This window comes from Equus przewalskii, chromosome 26 (assembly GCF_037783145.1).
Source record: "Equus przewalskii isolate Varuska chromosome 26, EquPr2, whole genome shotgun sequence".
Lineage (NCBI taxonomy): Eukaryota > Metazoa > Chordata > Mammalia > Perissodactyla > Equidae > Equus > Equus przewalskii.
This window is the reverse complement of record NC_091856.1, coordinates 3,369,759-3,374,699: the sequence shown is the minus strand read 5'-3', so window position 1 is coordinate 3,374,699 and position 4,941 is coordinate 3,369,759. Positions and strand designations below refer to the sequence as shown.

The window sequence follows — 4,941 nt, the reverse complement described above, 5'->3', positions numbered from 1 at the left end:
CCGAAGCTCCCCCCAAACACTTCCACATGCCTCCCACTGGCCAGAACTTGGGCACGTGGTACAACTAGCTGGGATATGTAGTCTTTATTTTGGGGGCTTCCATTTCTGTGCCTCAGTGGGAAGATAGAGACTGGAGGATAACTAGGAGGCTCTGCCACAGACCCTTCCAACTCTGCTGTCAGGACAAATGTCATCAGCTTCAGTTGACAGATAAGGACACTGAGGCTAAGAGAGAGAAATGATTTCCTCGTAAGTGGTACATCTGGAATTGCTAAGCTTGGGTTTGAACTCCACACTCTTAAGCACCAGGTGGACTACTGGAGGTGACTGACAGGAGCTCACCCTCGCCTCTCCAGGGTGGCTCCAAAGAGCTTGCTATGTGTCTGCCTCGGTGGGTCATTTGGGGGAGCAGCCCCTACCTGAGAGGATTCCCAGGATGGCTGGTTCCGCCCCTGGCCTTACAGACTCAAGGACAGATCAGGGAGCTGGGGGTCCTTAGAGCTTCTGGTCCAACACCGCCATTGTACAGATGAGGAGACTGAGGGCCAGAGAGGCAAAAGACTTCCTCGATCCTTCAGGGAGTTACTGAGAGAGCACAGACTAGCACCCATAAGGAGAACCCACACGTGGCACCATCTTATTTATTGTCAGCTGGGGTTGGGTGTGGTGTTTAAACAACCTTTTCAGATAGTCTGCATCCTGGTTAAGGTGTCAGCCGCAGGTTGGTGGCATTGCCTGGGGTTAGAATAAGAAAGGTGCTTCCCTTTGCACATCAGTTCCCATAGATTATGGATCACGGAATATTCCTTCCCAGAGTAGAGTGAGGCGCCTGCATGACAGGGAGGATGGACCCACAGAGGAGAGAGGACATGAGGTATAATGGGCAGAGCCCCAGCCTGGGGGGCCAGGGCCTGGATCCCAGGCTGCCTGCTTCGCTATGTGTCCTCTGGCCTAACTGTCTGCACAGTGAGAGGACTGGGCTAGCTCACAGACCCAGATGAAATCTTACACAGAAGGCCAGTGTGGAGCCAGGTGAAAGAGACCTGCCTGCTGGTCCCCCACCCCCTGGTGACCCCTGAGGCAGCTCCAGGGGTCTCTCGGGCTCAGTGGTACTCCTAGCTCTGCCCCTGGGCTGAGATGTCAGGAATGGACCAGGAAGGCAGTGTAAAGTGACCCAGCGGCAGGAACCGGGGAGTGTGGCCTCCACCTGGTCCAGTGAGAATCCTTTCCGGGGTCAGGTCTGTCTTCCTAGGGCCAACTTCTGGGCCAGATGACCTGCTAGAAAGGAGGGTGGGTGGACAGATCAGGGGTCCCTCCTGGGCAATGGCTTCATTCCCAGCTGCTCTCCTGGTTCTTCCACAAGCAGGGCCCCAGTTGGGTGTGTAGAGGGTGGGGAGGCTCCTTAGGGAGCTGGTATCAACACTGGGAAGTGCTCGAGCCCATGGAGGGGCCCAGACCCAGGCCCGGGCATGCTGTTCAAAGCACTGAACAACAGAACAGCCAGCACTGACTATGAGTGTGGAGCCGGCTGACATCCTGCGTCCAGTCTGGTCTGTGTCCCCCTTGCTGAGCTAGGTGGTACTCCTTTGGAAGCTGAATCATGGGGAGGTGTTAGGGGTCCTAGGGCAGGTGCTGGGAGGCCAGAGTGGAGGTGGACCCTTGGGGGCTCGGATGTCAGCTGCTTACAAACCGATAGGTAAGCATTTCAGGTTAAAGTGACCTGATGGCGGTACTCAGCTGAAAATGAATCCGGCACGGTCATTTATGAGCTGAGCCAAAGGGGTCATCACTGTGATGGGAAAAATATGAATTAATGGTGTTGTTACCCTAATGGTACAGAATAGGAGACTGAACCCCAGAGAGGGCCAGGAAAGTTCCCAGGCCAGGGTGAGAGACCCCAGCTGGGCAGGGCAGGGTGGGGCTGGACCCAAGACTCTGCCTTGAGCATGATCAGCAGTCCCTCCATCTGTGGCCTTGGAGGTGCACGCACTGCCTGCTGGGGACAGGCCAGCACCGTTAATAGGCGCGCTTACTTAACAGGCTTCCGCCTCTCAACACCCAGGGGAAAGAAAAGATAATTCAATCTTGTTTTCAAGCAAAAAGAAAACCAAAGAGGCGGGTAATGAGGGGCAGAACAATCTTCTAGCTGCCTGAGCCCAGACTCTCAGATGGCATCTGACAAAGGAACTGTTGTACCGAGTGGGGCTGTTTATCTGCCAAACAACATTTGCAAGACCTGTCTCATCATTATCGTCTTAGAATCATTATCACCATTCTCTGCTTCACAGAGCAGCCAAGTGTGGAAGAGCCTCACCATCCACCAGATGCATAGGCTTCAGGCCCCCCAAATCTGGGTCTGCCCCCGCCTGTTCTCTTGGTTCTGCTCCCCAGGCTCGCAGCCCCCTGCTTTCCATTCCCAAAGCTCTCCTGAGCTAGGAAACTCTTCCTCCCTCAGGCTGGAGAGCAGCGAGGAGCACAGCAGAGGAAAAACAACGATTTTCGAAAATTCGAGGCCATCCCTTCATCCACAGTCCACAGAAACCAAGTTCCTGGTCTTAAAACCTGAAGAGGGATTTTTAAAATTCCAGTCTGCCTGCCAGACAGGCTCTTCCTTTCCCGAATATGAGCAAATGGGTAATTTCTTGCAACCTTAAGGTGGACTGGGAGCAAGACACTCAGCTGGGTGGCTTTGCCAGGCACCTGCCCTGTGCTTCGAGTGTGGCAGTGGAGTCCCACGAAGCAGAGAGACATCTGATCGGAGCCTGTGTTGTGTCTCCCTGGAGTTCGAAGGGCTTGGTTTACGCGCACTTGAAACGTCACCAGCTTAGTGGTCTTCTGAACCTTCTTATGTATCCTGAAAACTTTGAATGGGGATAGAGTAGGGCACGCTGAAAGATGACCCAGCTGTCTGGGCTGAAGTAGAATAATAATTAGTATTAATGGGGGCTGAGCACTGTCCATGTGTTACCTCCTTTAAGGCTTCCGGCCCCGATGTGATTGGTGATCTAGCTCTGATCTCTGTTTTGCTGAAGGAACGGATTTAGAGAGGTGTTGCTCAGCCTGGCTGCACGGTAGAATCACCAGGGGGCTTATAAAAACACTGATGCCCAAGCCCCACCCCAGACCACCTGAACCAGGGAGGGGGCTTGGCTAGGGGCCTGATTTGAAGCAGTCAGGGTGCTACTAATGTGTAGTCAGAGTGGAGGAGATAGGGTTGTTTAATTTGCTCAAGTCACACAGGTAATGAGTGACGGATTCTAACACAAGAGGTCTAGCTCGTTCGAACTTGCCAGAAGTCAGTGTCATTCATTAACTTCCCAAAGGACCTGGGGCTTTGGTGTGAAGTTCTTTCTCCCCTTAACAACGGAGGCGTATGAAGCCTGAAGCCCGAAGCCTCCAGCACGTACAGCTCTGGGACAAGAGGTGCTCTTTCCTGCTCTAAACTTTCCAGATTGTACCAAATGGACAGGACACAGTGCATTAGTTTGCTATCGCCACTGTAACAAATTACCACAAGTTTGTGGTTTGAAATAACAACATTTATTCTCTTACAGTTCTGGAAGTCAGAAATCTGAAATCAGTTTCACTGACCAGCTCAAGGTGTCCCCAGGTCCCCCTCCCCCAGGCTCCAGGCGAGAATCCATTTCCTTGCCTATATCAGTTTCTAGAGCCGCTTTTCTTACATTTCTTGGCTCATGGCCCCTTGCCCCATCTTCAAAGCCAAGAGCGCAGCTCCGCCTCCCTTTTATAAGGACGCTCACGGTTGCATTTAGGGCCCACCCGGACAATCCAGCATACTCTCCCCATTTTAAGAGCTTTAACTTAACCAATCTGCAAAGACCCTTTCTCCCTCCGAGATGATACTCAGGGGTTCCAGGCATTCGGACAGGAATGTCTCTGGGAACCATTATTCAGTTTACCTCACACAGGAAGTGGGGAGACCCCGTCATTCATGTTTCCTTTCCAGTTCCAAAGCCGTCTGTGACCTGGCTGAAGGCGACTGGGCTGAAGACGGATTAGTTGATATTAGTTTGGTCCAAATGACAATTTGGTTAAGAAAAAAAAAGAATGTTGTAGCCAGCCTCCAAGATGGTCCCAATGCCCCCACCTCCTGCTCTTCACAGCCACCCCGCCCCAACACTGCATAGTCCCCTCCCACACGGTACTAGGCGTGTTGATCTGTGTGACTGACAGCATGTGGCAGAAGTGATGGTGGTCTGTCACATCCAAGATTAGGCTGTGGAAGACTCAGGCTTCCATCTTGGGCTTTCTCCCTGATCTCTTGCTCTGGGGCCCAAGCTGCCATGTGCGCTTTGGAGAGGCCTGCCCGGGAGGACTGGAGGCCTCCTTCCAGGCGACCAGCATCCCCGGATCACACTTGGAAGTGGATCTGCCAGCCCCAGGCAAGACTTCAGGGGCTGCAGCCCTGGCCAAGAGACACTGAGCCAGAGCCACCCAGCTGGACCCTTCCTGGATTCCAAGCCTCGCACACCTGTTTAAAGGTGCTCAGCTGGGGCGATCTGTTCTGCTGTGACCGAGAGCCAGCGCCACGAAGAGTCTCGGGATCTGCTGCTCCTAGCATTGGTGGTTTTTAGTTCTTCCAACAGGGCGTTTTGCAAACTTTCAGTTCACTTGAAGCACTTTTATCCGTTTTCCAGAAGTGTGCAGGAATTCGTTTTTCTCTTTTCTAAATTTTCAAGCCATTGACCTCTGTGTTCTCATGTTTTAATATGGAAAAAAAAGGCAAAAGAGTATGACTTAGAAGGAACTTGTGTCTAAAAATGGGGATTTGCCAGGACAAGGCAGGCGGCTCCTCTCTGGGAGCACCGGGGCTTCGCTGACACACGGCAGGCGGCGGGGGACGATGACTGTGTGTTCCTCTGGCCAGAGATTCTCAAAGGGCCGTAAGGGATCTCCTCTCTCAAGTCATCAGGGCCTTGG

The 4,941-nt window shown here is 52.9% G+C and overlaps 1 long non-coding RNA gene across 1 annotated transcript; it reads right to left on the bottom strand.

Moving 5' to 3' along the window:
• Nucleotides 1-3,892: 3,892 nt before the first annotated feature.
• Nucleotides 3,893-4,717, bottom strand: LOC139079683 (uncharacterized). Its single transcript, XR_011533526.1, has 2 exons — nucleotides 4,493-4,717; nucleotides 3,893-4,005 (listed from the first exon to the last, which is right to left on the bottom strand). It is a non-coding gene; the product is annotated as an uncharacterized lncRNA (long non-coding RNA).
• Between the last annotated feature and the right edge of the window lie 224 nt (nucleotides 4,718-4,941).